This window comes from Mauremys mutica, chromosome 25 (assembly GCF_020497125.1).
Source record: "Mauremys mutica isolate MM-2020 ecotype Southern chromosome 25, ASM2049712v1, whole genome shotgun sequence".
Taxonomy (NCBI): domain Eukaryota; kingdom Metazoa; phylum Chordata; order Testudines; family Geoemydidae; genus Mauremys; species Mauremys mutica.
Window position 1 is genome coordinate 7,359,457 of NC_059096.1, and position 18,456 is coordinate 7,377,912.

Genomic DNA, 18,456 nt, shown 5'->3' on the forward strand with positions numbered 1-18,456 from the left:
TCGTTAGGAACAATTCTGCCCAGAGTGGAAACCCATTGCGTGGCACCACCAGATGGAATGCGGTGGGTTCTAGGTGTCCCAGGGATGCACCAGTAAAGGGGTTTGGGGGCAGAGATTATCACCTTTTCTTTTGCATGTCTCAAAGTGTTTACAATGGTTTTTCCGGGTGGGAATTGCAAACAACTTCCAGATAAGGCGGGGGAGCGAGCTGAATCCCTGCCTCGCTGTGGCTTTCTCTAGCAGGAAACCTGCCTTGTTTTGGTTTTTGAAATAACCGTAATCCTTTGTTAATTACGAGTAATGGCTCAAAAACTGTATTAAAACATTGTCCGATGGGACCGTTCTACTTGTTAAATTGTGCTGGAAATGACAGAAAAGGACCAGGTTTGAAAGGATCTAGAAAGAGGAGGAAAAAAGAGAGAAGAGAGAGACAGAACCACTGGAAAAATGCTGTAATTTCACAAAATTAAGCTCTGCAAAATAATGTCTTTAACATCTAGAACAAATATGCACATGGGACATTAAACATCGTAAATATAATCGTTCATTAACCCCAACTCTGTGTGTGTATATATAGATCTAAACAGCTATATCGATGTAGATCTATACCTATGTATATATTGCAATATACACCTTGCATACAGGCATTGCACAGAGCAGTAATGCAATACACAATTGCTCATGAGCGTTTTTCTAAAAGCAGAAACAGTGTGAAACCCTAAATAAATTAAAAAGCCCCATTGTTTGTCTCTGATGGAGATTTCAGTGGGCTGGTAAAGTCCCTGATTTGTAACTTTTCATTCTCAGCCCCTCGGCAAAGCAAAGTAAAGGAAAAAGTCACCCAGCTGCCAGAAAGTGGGACACTGAACTTTGAAAAGAAAACTTGGTGCCATCTCGGTGAGAATGCAACGGCACCGAATGATAAAGGGTTCGAACTTCAGTTTCATCTGCTGAAATACTGAAGGTGGATTTTCTAATCCACTGGCTAAACTACAGCAAAGGAGCTTGCTCGCTCTTTCTTTCTTTCTTTCTTTCTTTCTTTCTTTCTTTCTTTCTTTCTTCCTGGCAGGGCTCCACAGCTGTTTCCACATTTGAAGAGCCACGTTGGTTGGAAAAAGAAAACGCACCCTGACAATAATACATACTATACTGGACAATTTTTAGAGGCTATAATTACCCGCAAAAATATATATGTTTACCAGGCAATAGCAGACTGCCGGATCTTTAGTAAAAAAAAGTGGCAGAGGAAAACACAGAGTGCAGAGAATTCTTTCTAGGTTATCTAGACAATGTGGCACTTTTTTTGGGGGGGGGTAAGGAGAATGCTAAGTTTGCCTTTAGCCATAACATAAGGATGTACCTAGGGGTCATCTCTGGATATAGCTGTTGGGATTGCTGGCGGAGCGGTGCCAATTTACGCCACCCGAGGAGCTGGCCCTGTAAATATTCTCTGTGCTCCAGGGGCCAGATCCTTCCGGCCCCTCTCCATGAATCCTTAGTCCTATTGACTTTGTTGGACTCACGGACAGAGTAAGAATTTCATCCTGCCTCTGCCCAAGTCGATGATAAAAGCCCTGCTGACGTCAGGGCCTGAGGATCAGGCCCAAAGAGAGCAATGGGGGCTGGAATCTGGCCCCTAGATGATCATATTAAGCAGCAGCCCCCACCCCAAATGTGTACGTTATTTGGCATGGCTCACTATTCCTTCCAGAGCAGAAGGCATCTGAAAGACAGATCCAGCTGGTGTAAATCAGCATCACTCCATTGGCATCAATGGGCCAGACCCCCAGTGGGGGTAAATCAGCATCACTCCATTGACGTCAATGGGCCAGACCCCCAGCGGGGGTAAATCAGCATCGCTCCATTGGCGTCAATGGGCCAGACCCCCAGCGGGGGTAAATCAGCATCGCTCCATTGGAGTCAATGGGCCCGACCCCCAGTGGGGGTAAATCAGCATTGCTCCATTGACGTCAAGGGGCCCGACCCCCAGCAGGGGTAAATCAGCATCGCTCCATTGGCGTCAATGGGCCCAACCCCCAGCGGGGGTAAATCAGCATCGCTCCATTGGAGTCAATGGGCCCGACCCTCAGCGGGGGTAAATCAGCATCGCTCCATTGGAGCCAATGGGCCCTACCCCCCAGCGTGGGTAAATCAGCATCGCTCCATTGACGTCAATGGACCCGACCCCCAGCGAGAGTAAATCAGCATCGCTCCATTGGAGCCAATGGGCCCGACCCCCAGCGAGAGTAAATCAGCATCGCTCCATTGGCGTCAAAGGGCCAGATCCCCAGTGGGTGTAAATCAGCATCGCTCCATTGACGTCAATGGGCCCGACCCCCAGCGGGGGTAAATCAGCATCGCTCCATTTACATCAATGGGCCAGACCCCCAGCAGGGGGTAAATCAGCATCGCTCCATTGACTTCAATGGGCCCAACCCCCAGCGGGGGTAAATCAGCATCGCTCCATTGGTGTCAATGGGCCCGACCCCCAGCGGGGGTAAATCAGCATCGCTCCATTGACATCAATGGGCCCAACCCCCAGCAGGGGGTAAATCAGCATCGCTCCATTGACTTCAATGGGCCCAACCCACAGTGGAGGTAATTCAGCATCACTCCATTGGTGTCAATGGGCCCGACCCCCAGCGGGGGTAAATCAGCATCACTCCATTGACGTCAATGGGCCAGACCCCCAGCGGGGGTAAATCAGCATCGCTCCATTGACGTCAATGGGCCCGACCCGCAGCGGGGGTAAATCAGCATCGCTCCATTGACGTCAATGGGCCCAACCCCCAACGGGGGTAAATCAGCATCGCTCCATTGACGTCAATGGGCCCGACCCCCAGTGAAGAACCAGGCCCTAGGCTAGGCAATGCTAAAATAAGATAGCAACATTTGCAGCATCCTAATCCCCCCGTTCGTCATGCACCTTCCAGCGAGTGTGGGGTGAGGACTCGCACACTCACTGCCCTGGTGGCTTAAGAAGTTTTGCATTTCTATTTTTTTTGGTTAAGTATTTTTTTAATGCCTGTGTGTGTTCTCTCTGTGCAAACAACAGGGAAAAAAAAAGGACACGTGGAAATTGGGACAGAGAGCGGATCATATGGTGAATGCTACAGTTTTTTTATAGGCTGCCATTAAATGCAAAGAGAGCTCCACCAAAAGCAGCGATCTGTGGGAGGGGTGGTTTCGACGACACACACACACACAACTCTCTGGCCGGCTTTCAACCCTGTATCTATGCACCCAAGACACGTTGCAGGCGAAATCTCCTCCAATCGTGCCTTTCGGAACTTGGAAAACCTGGCGGCTTGCCAGGGTGAAGATGTGTCTTTAATTTTTGCAGCATGACAGAAAAGAAAAGAATGTCATCTTTTTTATATAGATATGTATGTAAAGAGAGAGGGAGAGAACGGGGGGGGGGGGGAGAAAAGACGCCACCTCATCATTTGGAATTAACGATCGTGGCTGTTTCAGGAATGCAATGGTTTTGCAGAGAGAGAAAGAGCTGGGAGGGAATCGAACACGAGAGAGGAAAGAAAAATACCCCCCCAAAAAAACTGGTAAAGCCATCAGGAGCTTAGGAAAAGGAATCCGAGGGACAGAGAGAATAAACAGAGGCGAAGCAGGAAATATATGCTGATTTCTGCATGTGGATATCTCTGTTGCGAGGGGCTCTGATGGGAAGGCGACTTTTTCGTGGTGTCACCCCGACCGTGTCCAAAGCTCTGAACCCAAAGCCCGGTGGAATCCTTGCATTGACGCCAAGCAGCATTTGGATTCCTTTTAATAAGGAAACTCAGGGTCCAGATTTTCCAACGGGGTCTGCACGGGGAGCGCTGAGCTCCTTGGAAAATCTGCCGCCCGATGGGAGCTGCCAGGTGCTGAGTTCTCTTGAGAATCTGGCCTAAATGGAAGCCAGGTTCTTTGGACAAACGGCCCTAACTGTGGTACTGGGAGACCTGGCTCCCCATGGTGGGTGCTGAGCGCTGGGAGATCTGGCCCCCTTTGCAGGTGTTGAACCTTGGGAGATCTGGCCCCCAGCTCTTTGGAAAATGTCTCCGTTGGTGCCAAATCCATCACCGTTGTCCCACATCCGTGGAGTTACCCCGGGTGCTCGGCCCTTTTCGGCCCCTTGCAGCGCCACCAATCTAGAAGGAAGATCCCGTCGGGGGAGGGGGTGGATCGTGGAGCCCTGCAACATCACCAGTTGGAGTATCTCATTAGACGGACCCCCCCCTTGAAATGCTCTGCCCCTCCCCAAGCCCCCCCCCCACACACACGTGCCACAACCGAGCTCCACGGAGCAAAGCGGAGACGTGGGACCTGCCTGGGGCAGAGCGTTGGACGCTAGCCGAAGCGATGCCTTGTGGCTGGTAGCTGCCGGAGTCCACTTCCTGCTCCTGCTTCATGGCACCCTCCTCCCACTCCCCATATTTCCTCATGGGGTGTAAGCAGGGCACGGGCTGCTGCAGTCCCGAATTCCCCTGAGGACAAGGAACGTGCCCCCTTTCAGGGAGTCCCCGGGGGGCCGAGAGGATGGAAAACACAGCGAGGTGAAATAGCCTGGTGGATTCCCATCCCAGAGAAGCCCTTTCTCTCCGCTGGCTTCTAGGGCCCAGGAAATGACACAAGGTAAAAAGGGCTACAGGACCCAGGTCCCCAGCTGGTGTCAACTGGTGTCGCTCCACTGAAGTGAATTTACGCCAGCTGGGGATCTGGCCCCCAGAAGCCCTGACAGCTGAGAAATTACAGTGCTCAAGAGGTGGCTTAGCTTAAAGAAGCCCAGCTCCTTTCCCTGCAGCTGTGAAATAACCCATGGTCTTCACGCCAGTCTGACCACTGATTCCAGGAGCGATATCTCCTGACTCACGCTGGTGCAGGGCAGAGGGGTTGCAAATCCACTCTGAGTCCTGCAATGCATGAAAAAGTTTCAGGCTCCTGCCAAAAGCTACGTGCGAGGAGAAACGCCATGGAAGATGGGTGAGATTCATCACCTGCATGGAATTCCAAGGGTGACTCATGGCTTTCGAATGGGAATTGACAAGTGTACGGGACTCTGGGAGCTTGGGCTGAGATGTTCTTGGGGGAAGGAAAGTGGGACTCAAGGATCCAGTCTCTCCACACTGGGCTGGAATCCCAGGAGACCCAACTGCAAGACTTCAACTCCAACCTCCCCCTCATACACCTGGTGTTTTACAACAGAGCCCAAGAGTTGACTCCCACACCAGGTGGACTAAAAGTAGGACCTACAGAAAAACAAAGCTGAACAGGAACTGATCTCGGGGAAGGAGAACCTGGGTTTTGTTTGCTCTCTGCTGGGATAACTGGAGCAGACACAAGGCATCTGGGATAAGTTAACTTGCATCAACAGAACAGACACATGGGTTGCATTAAATTCCCTTTTTTTCCCTCCAGTTAATCTGAACGCTGAAATGTCTCCAGTGCTTTATGCTGCTGGCACTGGGAAGCCTCCATGTATGTGCAAAATTTTCTTCTGCTTTCCTTTAAGTGGTCCTGCCAGCAAGAACTCTATATTAGCCCAGGCCTGCTAACTTTGCAAGATTGCACTGTGCACATTCTTTCTTTCTTTCTTTCTCCCCCATCCCGCCATTTCCCCTCCTGCGAGTTCAGATAGGCACATTTCTTTTGGGTTTCCTTTCATGTGTGCGGTCGCGCCGGCCTGCAACCAGGTGCAGAGAGCTGACGTCTGCAGGTCGAGTCCTATCCCTGCCTTGGCGTGTGTGTCTGTGCGCGCTCAGCCAGACTCACTCCGGGCTCCCGAGCTGCAGGGTTGAATGTACCCTCCAGTAGCAGGAAAAGTTAGGGAGGAGCGGGGATTTCTGAGGAGCTGGAGGAAGACTGGGAAGCCAGGCAGAGAGGACACTGCCTTGGAGGTGGGTGGCTGGGTGAAAGTGTCGATCTAAGGACTAGATCGGGGGCAGGGGGGCAGGACTCCTGGGTCCTATTCCCAGTTCTGCCACTGGCTCACTGTTCCTTCACCTCTCAGGCCCCACCTGGACATTTAAAGCCCCCCCGTACACACACCCACACCCTTAGGGTGACCAGACAGCAAATGTGAAAAATCAGGACGGTGGTGAGGGGAGCCTATACAAGAAAAATATCCAAAACTCAGGACTGTCTCTATAAAATTGGGACATCTGGTCACCCTACATGTGCTCCCTGATATCATCACACACTTGGAGACTATCAGCAGGACTGGAGCATCCCGATCTGCCAACCAAGTGCCCTTAAGATACTAAGGCTAGCGGGCTCAGGGAGTAGGCACCTAATCCCCTTAGGCTACGTGGGAAATCCCAGCCCACTTCAACCAACCCATTCATCAGATAGGAGTCACGGCCCCGCTCCTGCCGTCCTTCCACTGCCACTGTCTTCAGCGGGTCCCATCCCAGCAGCACTCCGCTGGGCAACGGAGAGAGGAGAGGCTTGGCCGGAGGGTTGCCATGTGCGGCGTGGCATGGGGCGGTGCCATGGCAGTCAGAGGTGGCATTTTTGCGCTCCCCAAGCAGGACAGGGCTATTCTTGCCTGTCAGACGGGGAACTGGTAACTCAGCAAGCCGGAGCGACTCACCCAGCAAAGCAAGGAGCTGAGCTCGGGAGCGCCTGGTCAGCACCCCAACCACTGAGCCAGGCTGCCCCCATTAGAAAAGGGTCAGGGCTGATTACTCGTGAGGTGTCGAGGGAAGGCTGCCCCATGCATAGACAGACATGCCCTAGATCTGCTCGAGATAGCTTGCTAAGAATAGTAGTGTTGATTTCATGACACAGACTAGCCACCCAAGTACCAGCCCGCTGTACCCCATAGTCAGGTGGCTAGCTCATAACACCACCCACGCCACATCATCCTCACTGCTATTGTTAGACCTAGTGTGTGTCTATCTGCCAGAGTTGGGAGGCACGCACCCAGCTGCAGTGTAAATATTCCCCATGTCAATTATTCCAAAGAAGATAAATTGCATGGAATTCAGTGTACTATGCAGATTTTTCAAACAGCTGAAAAGCTTAAGTCCTAACTGCCCTGTGTGGATATCATAGAGTTTCACTGACTTTGCATCTTACTGATTATTGCACCATATTGCTTACTGATTTTTGCCTTACCACACCTGTTATTGTTCAAATCAATGTAATGCACAGATTCACTGACTTTTAAACTGTACAGCTAATAAGGCCATGTGCATGCCCCATGAAGCCTATTTTTCAAATAGTAAAGTGCTAATGTTGAAATAGACTGTACGTGTGCAAAGTACAATTTTCAAATCTTCATAACTGTGATAAATTCAAACCAAATGTCATGACAATTTTGAAAGGCGCTTCTCCCAAAAGGCAATTTTCCTGCCAGCTTTTAGCTTCCTATTCCTGCCTACTTCAGTGCCAGACCTGATTTTTCTTAAAAATAAAATCACAATCATTTTAATAATGGGAGAAATGTTATTTTCCCCTCTCATTCTTAAAAATGGCTGAACTGTTTTTGCTCAAAATTTCAAGGGAAAAAAAATCATCCCCAAGAAGAGGCCAATTTTGGTAAATTTCAGGCCAAAAAGTAATAGTTTTGTAAAGTTCTGAGCAGTTGAAAACAGAGCAATAGAATGTAAATGCTTAGACACCTTTACCCACATCTGCTAGCTAGAACTCCAGTTTCAGATAGATTAAATGGATTAGGCCAGGGGTAGGCAACTTATGGCATGTGTGCCAAAGGCGTGCGGCACGTGAGCTGATTTTCAGTGGCACTCTCACTGCCTGGGTCCTGGCCACCGGTCTGGGGAGCTCTGCATTTTAATTTAATTTTAAATGAAGTTTCTTAAACATTTTAATTTTTTTATTTACTTTACATACAACAATAGTTTAGGTTTCAGAGTAGCAGTCGTGTTAGTCTGTATCCGCAAAAAGAACAAAAAGTACTTGTGGCACCTTAGAGACTAACAAATTTATTTCAGCATAAACTTTCATGGGCTACAACTCACTTCTTCGGATGCATAGAATGGAAGACACAGGAGAGCTTTATATATACAGAGAACATGAAAAGGTGGAAGTAGTCATACCAACAGGAAGAGTCTAATCAATTGAGCTGAGCTATCATCAGCAGGAGAAAAAAAAACTTTTGAAGTGATAATTGAGATGACCCATAGAAGATGTGAGGAGAACTTAACATAGGGAAATAGATTCAATTGGTGTAATGACCCAACCATTCCTAGTCTCTGTTTAAACCTAAGTTAATTGTATCTAATTTGCATATTAATTTGAGTTCAGCAGTCTCTCTTTGGAGTCTGTTTTTGAAGTTTTTTGTTGCAAAATTGCCACCTTCAAGTCTGTCACTGCCACCACCACCACGCAGCACAGAGGCTGGGTCAGGCCGGGCTCTGCAGCTGCGCTGCCCCAGAAGCTCGCAGCCCAGATGCCCAGAGCTTTGCGCTGGCGGCAGAGCGAGTGAGTTGAGGCTGCGGGGAAGGGGCTGGGGCTAGCCTCCCAGGCCAGGAGCTCGGGGGCCGGGCAAGACAGTCCCACAGGCCATAGTTTGCCCACCCCTGAGTTAGCATATAAAATGTAGACACTTTACTTTGACAGAATGGGCAAGAAAAATATGGGCCCAGCCAAAGCATAGAAGCAATTTGATGTAACCTCTCTTCAAGCAGGCCATTTTAACGCTTCCCTTTTACATACTATCTTCAGGGGCTTTATGTAAACTCCCCATCAGTAATGATTAACCTGGGAAAAGCGTAGGATAGAAAAAGCAGATGTAGATCATTCAAATAGACTGTTGCCAAGTCTGTTGGCATCTATAGGAAACCAAGAAAGTCAGCAACTCCAGTGCCAGTGACGACTCTGATCATTAAAAAAAATCCCAGCGGGGTGGGGGCGTCCCCGCCCGATGGCCGCGGAGCTCTTCTCTATTTGCTTTACTTCTGAAGGGTTTAGTAGTCTCACTGCATTTCATAGGTAAAAGGAAGTGAGTGCGCATGGGGCTTGAACTTTGTAAAACTGAGGAAACGTCTCCCTTTTTCTGTCTGTCCTCCCAACTGGAGAGACTAACAGGGTAGATACCATTGGCTCGCTGACCCAGCCGGAGGTGGCGGAACCATACCCCAGACCAGAATCCATGACTGTGGTTGTAGATCCAGCTCCTGGGACCCAGCCAGAACCCATGCAAGGATCAGATCAGGCAGAGCAGTCAGCATCACAGCCTGCGCTTACAACCCCACCAGAGTCAGGAGCCAGCACCCAAGGAGCTCCATGAATCCTGCACCTGCAGCAGCAGCTAAACCGGTGCAAGGTCTATTGGAGCCTGAAATACCACCTAGCGCACCAGCGTAGAGCAGTTCACAGTCAATGGAGACACCCATATTATCTGCATCACTTTGTGTGACCCAGCCGAAGTTCACAACATAACGAGGAACTAACGTCTTATGGAGCAGTTCCAGGGAGAGCAGGAAGCGGATGACAGCCTCAAGGGAGTTTGGATGGCAGCCCAGAGTAACCTACCCACCTCTCAGCTCTTCTAATAGGTCCAGGTTTGTTGTAGAAGTAGGACTCTTACACAAGGAGACCCTTTCTGGTGGGCGCAGGGAGGACTGGCATCCTCAGAGACAGTAGTTCCAACTAAGTATAGGGAAAAACTCTTGAGCTTAGCCCACGATCACCCTAGTGGCCATGCTGGGGTGAACAGGACCAAAGACCATTTGGGGAAGTCATTCCGACTGGGAGGGAATCAGCAAGGACATTTCTACCTATCTCTGGTGTCATGAGGTGTGCCAGAGAGTGGTAAAGCCCAAGACTAGGTCAAGGCCCCTCTTCAGCCACTCCCCATGATTGAGGTTCCATTTCAGCATGTAGCTGTAGATATTCTGGGTCCTTTCTCTAAGAAGACATCCAGAGGAAAGCTGTACATACTGACTTTCATGGCCACAATGCCAGGGCTGGTGTCGGCTGTGGCCGCAAGGCCAGGGCCGGCGCCTGAACCATCTGAACTGAGGAGTCTGCTACAACTTTGACTTAAGGGGCACGTGGCTTTCAGCTCATAAAGTCAAGGCTCTTACACTAAGATTCAAATGTCCAAGGTTCAATCCTGCCCTCTGAAAACTAGGGCCTGTCAGCGTTACAAGTGGGGGCTCATCTGAGATGTCAACTGGGAAGTTTTTGAAGCTCAGAATGTCCTTCAACATGTCCTCTCCCAGAAGTACACCCACAGGTGTTTTACCTCTTCCAGGGGCCGTGTAGATCAGGGGTGGCCAACCTGTGGCTCTAGACCCACGTGCGGCTCTTCAGAAGTTAATATGCGGCTCCTTGTATAGGCACCGACTCTGGGGCTGGACCTACAGGCGCCAACTTTCCAATATCCAGGGGGGTGCTCACTGCTCAACCCCTGGCTCTGCCACAGGCCCTGCTCCCACTTCACCTCTTCCTGTCCCATCCCCTGAGCCTGCCATGCCCTCGATCCTCCCCACTCTCACCCAGAGCCTCCTGCACGCCACAAAACAGCTGATCGGGAGATGAGGGGAAGGCGGGGGAGACGCTGATCGACAGGGCTGCCGGTGGGTGGGAGACACTGGGAGCAGGGTGGGGGAGCTGATGGGAGGCTGCTGAGTATAACTGTGGCTCTTTGGCAATGTATATTGCTACATTCTGGCTCCTTCTCAGGCTCACGTTGTCCATCTTGGTGTAGATTATAACATGCAAACACTTTGCCCAGGATTCTAACACCCTAGTGCTATTTACTTAAACACACAGAAAATACACAGATTGGAACCAAAATTGTAAACCCGATATGCAATTCCCTGTCTGTTTCCTCAACACACCAAACCATTCTATGGGCCTGGATTAGGGTCACTTGGTGTCATCCAACATCCTTTTGTTGCAATGCATCACTTATATGCACAAAAACCCAGCCTTCTCCCCCGGCTCAGATAACCTTACCTTGGCCAGTTTATCCCCTGCCTTCCTCTGCCCCAACTGTCCTGTGGGTCTTCCCCCAGTGATTTCTTTTAGAACCTTTTGTTCTCTGTCAACCTTCAGGAACTTTCCACTCCTAACCCCCATTCTCCTTAACATCAACTTGGCCAAACTGCTTCCCTACTTAGCATAAGTATGTTTCCCATTGTCCGCAGCCTAGTGAGTACCTGCTGTAGGTCCTGTCCATCAGGATGGATACGCATAGAAAGAGGTTTCCTATGATTAGGAAATTTCATGACGACAACTTCATAATATCAACTAGAATTCACAAGTCTTACAGACAGACCCCCCCGCCCAACATGCACACAAACAAATAAAGACATACAAATCAGGCTTCTGTACACTCAAGTCAGCAATTCTATCCCTCAGTTTTCTGACCAACTGGTGTCACCCCTCCACACCCTCCAAATCAGGCTCGTGTGCTCCTTGCCACCAACAACCAATTTGGTGTACAGAATGTATTAAACTTTCAGAATTAACATGAACAATGCCTACAAATTACCTAAAGCCAACATTTAAAATGATAGTAATAAACCTGCTGGTGGCATCAGATCTAGTGAGGATCTACCTCTCTACCAACTTCTAGTGGTGGATAGTAATTCTGAAAATACTACTTGGCACTGAAAGGATGGGGGCAGGGAATCTAACAGGACCAGAACTGAGACAGATGCAAGGCCATGCAAGTTCATAATTATACAGCCCGAAAATAACACTAAGGTTTAATAACGCTTAAAGATACTCATATTTTGGATTTATAATGCTGAAAGATGTTATTCTTTATTCTTTGGCACCAAGAAATGCATTTTTCCACAGTATTTGCTCAATTCTTAACCATCTACCTGTGACGTGTGTTAAAATGACCGTTTGACATGTAGCAACTCGCAATAGCTCCACTCTACATGAATTTCTGCTTATGTGACCTTGATGTATATTAGAGTTAGGTGTCACTAGCATTGCAGCTCTTGCCGCTGGCGGGCGTGTTTCATTGTGGCTGAGTTATTGCATATCAAAGTTGTGGAGTGGGTCATCTTGACTCTACCTTGCAAATTGAAAAAAAAAATTCACTCAAATATTTATTTTTGCAGTAAATTAAAGATTTGACATATTAATAAATTCTCAGAAGTGTAGAGAAATGAATTATAATTCATATTCCTTCCGTACGCACACAGGAATTGAAATGATGATATCTTCCTTATTTTATTTGTATTTTTTTCATTTTTTCCTTTCTTTTTTTAAATTTTATTTTTTTCCTCGAATTTGGAACTCCATTTAACTTGGCGTCCTAGGTGACCGCCTAGTTCACCTATATGAACGGGCCATCCCTACACACGCACTCTCTCTCTCTCTCTCTCTCTCTCTCTCTCTTTCATTCCTTCCTGTGATGGGGTGTTTACCCCACTGTTGCCTGGAAAGGGTTGATGCAGACTGGCTGAATGAAGGAGCCCACCTGAGGAGGAACAAGCTGGACTGGGACTATAAAGACACGAGATTGGAAGCAAAAGGGACTGGTAGGAAACTCTGTAGTTCCAGCCTTGGAGAAGGGAGGTCTGGTTGGGCTAGCAAACCTGGAGTCAGGCGAAGCTAGGGCTCAGGAAAAGGCAGGAAGGTTCTAGAAGAGACCAGACCTTGACTGTTGACTAGTGGGTCCCTAAGCTGGAACCTGGAGGAGGGTGGACCCAGGTTTCCCTGCCAGCCACTGAGAGAATGGCATGATGAAGCAGTGAATGGGAAGACTGCCTAAGGCTGCTGGTAAAGACAGACTTTCCCACCCCAGGAGGTCTGCTCTGGGGTCTTCCGTGGCCCCGCTCCCCTGACCAAAGCGCTGGCTGGAGCACGGCAAGCCCCGCGGCCCCGGCTGGAGCTCTGACCGGAGCACGGCAAGCCCTACCCTGCAGCCCTGCTACCCCAGGGCTCTGGGGGCTATTTAAATGGCCTCTGCTGCCCCCCCTGCCTGCAGCCAGCTCTGCACCCTGTGCCCACAGCCAACCCCTGCCAAACCCCCAGTCCTGTCTCCAGCCAACCCCTGCCACACACCCCTGCAGCCCTGTCCAAAGCCAGCCAACCCCAAACACACCTCTGCCTGCACTGCCCGCCCTGCCCACACCCAGCCCCGCACCCCCCTGCCCTGTCTCCAGCCAACCCCTGCTGCACCCCCCTGCCTGAAGCCAGCCAGTCCCGCACTCCCCTGTCTCCAGCCCTGCCAACCCCTGCAGCACTCCCCTGTGGCCCTGCCTGAAGCCAGCCCGCCCCACACTCCCCTGTCTCCAGCCAGCCCTGCACCCCTTGCTCTGCCTGCAGCCAGACCCTCCCTCCAGTCAGCCCCTGCCCTGCCTCCAGCCAGCCCCATGTCCACTGCTGCCCTGCAGTTCCCAGGGCAGTAACCCTGCACACCTACTTCAATGAGGGGGGCAGGGAGCAGCTGGGACTCACATATGTGCACCCCCCAGGGAGTGGTGGGGACCCACACATGTGAAACGGCCGTCATTAATAACCAATCAACAGCATATATGATGCAATGTACATAATATATAATTTTATTATTTATATAGCTATGGAAAGCAAATAGTACATGGAAGAAACTAGAGGCTTTTTTTTTTTACACTTTTTTTTAGTCATCCCTCCCAGGGCCCCGCCGAAAATGTTCGAATTGGGCCCCGCACTTCCTAAAGCCGGCCCTGCCCACTTGCACCCATTGGTTGCTGCCCACCCCCTCTGCTGCAGCGCCTCTTCCATCTGGTGCCCAGCACCTGCGGGCCCCAGCGGGTAGGATGCCGGATTGGCACGCCCGAGAGGCGCTGGGGGAGAGTGGCCCCACATGGCCTTTGCTGCAAGCCTCCATCCTATGCCCAGGCCAGCCCCAAGGGCCCGATCTGCTCCGGTTTGCCACGGGCTTCGATAGGTGAACGAACCGGCACCTCCCACACTCCCACACAAATACAAGAGCGCTCCCCCTCCACTGGAACAGCGAGGCTGGAACTGCCCTGCCACGCCAGGGCGCTGCTGAGCTGAGAAGCAGAGCAAGAAAGTGGAGTGGCTGAGCTAAATCAATGACCAGCAACCGGGGGCGGGGGGTCTGAACCCAAACCATTCTGGGCTTCACCTCCAGAGGCGAAATAACAATCCCTGTCCACAGGGCCGGCTCCAGAGCCCAGCGGGGCAAGCACCTGCCTGGGGCGGCCCTTTCCCGGGGGGGGCGGCAGGCTGGGCCGGCGGACCTGCCGCAGTCATGCCTGCGGGAGGTCCACCGGAGCCCCGGGAGCAGCGGACCTGCCGGAGGCATGACTGCGGAGGGGACGCTCGGCCGGCGGCTCCAGTGGACCTCCCGCAGGCATGACTGCGGCAGCTCAACCGGAGCCGCCGGACCTGCGAACTGCCCGCAGCTGCGGGAGGTCCAGCCGAGCCGCGCGACCAGCGGACCCTCCGCAGTCATGCCCGCGGGAGGTCCGCTGCTCCCGCGGCTCGGGGGCGCCTCCCGGGCATGACTGCTTGGGGCGGCCAAAAACCTAGAGCCGCCCCTGCCTGTCCAAATGGGCGGAGGTTTGGGAGGGGAGCGGGCGATTGGGGTGTGGATAGTGCCGGGGGGTGGCTATGGGCCTAGATAGAGGATCTATCTGTATCCCCGCTCCAGGGGTGTAAGGCCATGGTATCAACGGGTGTAACGTCCGAAAGACAGTCCCTCCAGAGTCCTGACTGGCCCTTTGGAAGAACCGAAGCCGGGGCAGCCCCTAAGGACGGGGCCTGTCTCTCACTGAGCGTCTGTACAGCACCTAGCACCTTGAGCTCCGCTGAGGGACGCTAGTCACGGCTGTGATAATAAAGTCGGGTCTGGCTGCAGGTGAGGCGGTGGCGTCTAAGAGTGGGTTTGGGGCCAGGGACTGGGAGCTCCTGGGTTCGAGGGCCCCACTTTATCTGGTGCTTCCCAAGAAAGCAAGAGGCTCTCGTTGGCTGCCCGCTTGTGGAGCAAAGTATCAGCTCGTTATCCTTCCGCGTCACCTTCCACCTGCAGGCCCCTGAGAGTAATTGCACGAGCCCCAGAACCTCTCTGTTAACACCATCCACCCCGCTTTGCAGAAGAGGAAACTGAGGCAGACAGGGAAATGACTTGCCCAGGGTCACACAGCCCATGGCAGCGTCAGGGATAGAACCCCAGAGTCCCGACTGCCAGTCGCACCAGAGAGACCACCAGACCCTGCTTTATTCTCCCATGTACCTTAACCCCTTACGGCGCAACGGCAGCGTTTGCACAGGGCGAGCCCGTGATTCAGAGGGGAAGGGGTTAACAGGGAACCCAGCTCGCATGGTTATTTAGCATGACCGTGGTAGCGACCCGGGACCAGGTAGGGCCGGCAGCTGCCACCAGAGGAGTCACTGGCAGAATCTAGGAGTTCGGTAAAAACAGACTTAGGAAGGGGCCCGAGGCAACTCTTCTGGTTTGTTAGTTGGTGGAGAATCCAAGGCCTGTCCCAGCTTCTCCAGGCTGCTCTGCAGTGGGGAGGGACCTGGCCTGGCCAGACGCCGCTTCGCCTCTCTCTGCTTCTGTGTTAATTGGAGGCTGGAGCTGTCCCTCACTGAGTGTCTGTTCAGTGCCCAGGGCCAGGGAGGCCTGCAGCAGGGTCTAGGGCAAGTCACTTCCCTGCCTGGTGCCTCAGTTTCCCCTCCTGCCCTTTGTTGTCTCCATTTGGATTTTAGTCTCTTTGGGACTCTGTCTCATCTGCACAGTGCCCCCCCCCCCCCGGTCAGTGTGCTGCTGTAATAGAGGACTAGCCAGCCAGGCTGAAGCCAACAGGACTTGTCCTGGTATCAGTCCTAGCCCATATTCCTCCACCTCCCCGCCGGTGGCTGAACGCAGCCGATCCAGCAAATGCCACGTGTGCCCCTGCTCAGAGAGAGGCGGGTTGCACCCCGCCACTGACTGCGTAGCGTAGAGCTGTCCACCCAGCAGAAAACATCAGCCTCTGCCGCCCCCCGGCTCTCCGAGACAGCATCCGGCCGGATGGCCGGCTAGCTGGCGTTAGGCTCCCACGTGGCCAGCTTCAGGAGTTCAGGCGTGGTCCGGTCCGGCGATGCCCAGGACACCAGGCCAGCCCACCGTGCAGCGGCGGTGCTGGGGAGGGTGCTGCAGGCATGCCGGGTGGTTGCTGTTTTCGTGCCGGGCTCCCTGGGGGCTTTCTCCAGCTGAACGCTGCTGACTCAGAGGCGATTGACCGGCTCGAGGCTCTTGAGCTGCTTTCTAGCCGTGCTGGCCTCCCCCACGTGCGCAATCGGTCCACAGCTTCGCTGTGATACCCGGGCAGGGTCACGTTAATCTCCTGCCCGGGCGCCAGCATGGCTGCCACCTGCCCTGCCGGAGCCGCCGCATCTCCGCCCTGACAGCTCTGCCCCCTCGCTCGGGACTTCGGGTTTCACCTCTGCATTGTGGGGTGGCTTCCTTTGCGCCACCCGCCCCCCCAGCCCATTCTCCACAGCCAGGCAGCGGAGCTCCTTCCTTGCTCCACACCCCGAGCCTCTGCCTCCGGCAGCAGGCTCCGCCACAGGCCACAGGCCGGCCGACACCCAGTCTATTTCGGGCCGGGCTGCCAGGGCGCTGGGGAAGCTTTTCCCAATTCACCCTCAATTGTGGCGGGCGGGGCTCCGCCCAGCCATCGCTCGCAGCGAGCCCGGGGGCTATTTCCAGGGGCCGTTCAAAGGGCCCGGGGCGATTTCGTAATTGAACACTTGTTTGCCAAGAAGGCGCGAGGCCCATTCGACGGGACCGTAAGCAGGGCCTTGGGGAGCCGAGCCGGGAGGGAATGCGCTTGCAGGGGGCTGGGAAATCGTAGCTCCGCTCGGGTCACGTTGCAGCGGGGGTGGGGGTGAGGAGACTCCCTCAGGGGGAGGAGAAGGAAGGAGAGAGACACCAAAGCCCTCTTGGGAACCCGGGCTGCTTCCATAAAGCTCTTTGCAAGGCCCTTAAAATCTGCATCGGTCCCTTAGTGACCTGCTGGTTTAGTGCCTGAGAGCCTGGCACCTGGTTCCCAGAGGATAACAGCCTGCTACCTAAGCACAGCTAATGGAGTTACCCCTCTAGCTCATTGGGTCGGTGCTTGCCCTTGTGGGCCCAGCAGACCTGGGTTTGATTCCCCATGGAGGGTGGGCTGTGTGCTGGCGCAGGAAGGGAGGAGAGGGGGTCCCCATTCTAGGCTGCTGGTGGTTGACTTGTGCCCTTCAGGAGCTCCTCTGATCTGCGTCTGGTGGCTCATAGTCCCTCTGGGCCTTGAGGTAGCCAGGGCCGGCTCCAGTGTTTTTGCCGCCCCAAGCAGCAGGAAAAAAAAAGAAGCCATGAGAGGGACTCGCCACGGAAGAGCTGGACGTGCCGCCCCAAGCACATGCCTGCTGCACGGGTGCCTGGAGCCGGCCTTGGTGGGAGCCAGGGGGCACCCTGGGACAGCCACTCCAGGGGGAGCTCTTATCAGTGGGGCTAGAGATATCTCCGGGGGGGAGGGCAGGATTTCAGCTATTTCAGGACACCCCCTACCAGCATCGCTTCAGGGGAACACTCAAACGGCTCCTCATGGCCTGAGTCTCTGCGACAGGACAGGAGAGGTGGGAGCTGTATTCTGCGCCTTTGACCCCTGGATGTCTGGGGGCCGGTGAAAGTTCGAACAGTCCCAGGGAGCTTTGAGAAGATTCCCCTCCCATCCCGTTAAGAGTATCTCCACCTTTACCCTCTCGTCGGTGTTTCCGTTCCCTCCCGGACGGTCCCACGCGTGTCCGGCGGCCCTTCCGAGCTGCGTTTAGAGCTGATCCTTCGAGCTCCAGCAGAGAACTTTCCCCGTGGGGTGCTTTTCACCAGGATTGCTCTGCTTTTAGTGCGTGGCTGGTTCGGCTGGTGGGAAGCTTCTCTTCCGCGCTCGGAAGGATGGACGGCGAGCCAACCCCTGTTCCCCGCCGGAGCTGAGAGGGGATGAATTCAATAGCTCACAAACCCTTCCTTCCCTGATAGGGGGGAAGGCCCTGGTGCTGTGTTCTGCCTGATTCCCTGAGCACAACCCAGCTGTGACGGGAGACACCAGCGATGGCCTTTCGTTTGACATCAGTGGCCTTGAGACTAGGTGCTTGTGACAAAGTGGGGCTGTTCTTAATGTTTCCTCTGAATACTGTGTGGGTGCCTCAGTTTCCCCTATGCATTAAAAGTCTCCAGGGTGCATAAATGGCTAACAATCTGTCTCCTAGCAACAAATGGCAAGGGGATGGCTAAAGGTGAACAAAGAGATCAGGTGACCTCCTGGCCTGGGAAAGAGACAAAGGCCAGTGTGGCAGGGCTTTTAAAGCCCTGCCAAAATGCTGGCTACCGCCTGCTCTCTGTGGGCCAGTAGGCCAGGTGTGGAGATGCAGGTACTCAGCAGGGAGCCCAGCTGCAAGCCCTAACGAGGGCTGGCTCAGACGAACACGCTGGGGCAGGAGAGGGCTGTAAAAGCCCTGGGCAAACCTCAGTGGGGAGGCTAGGCTGGGAGG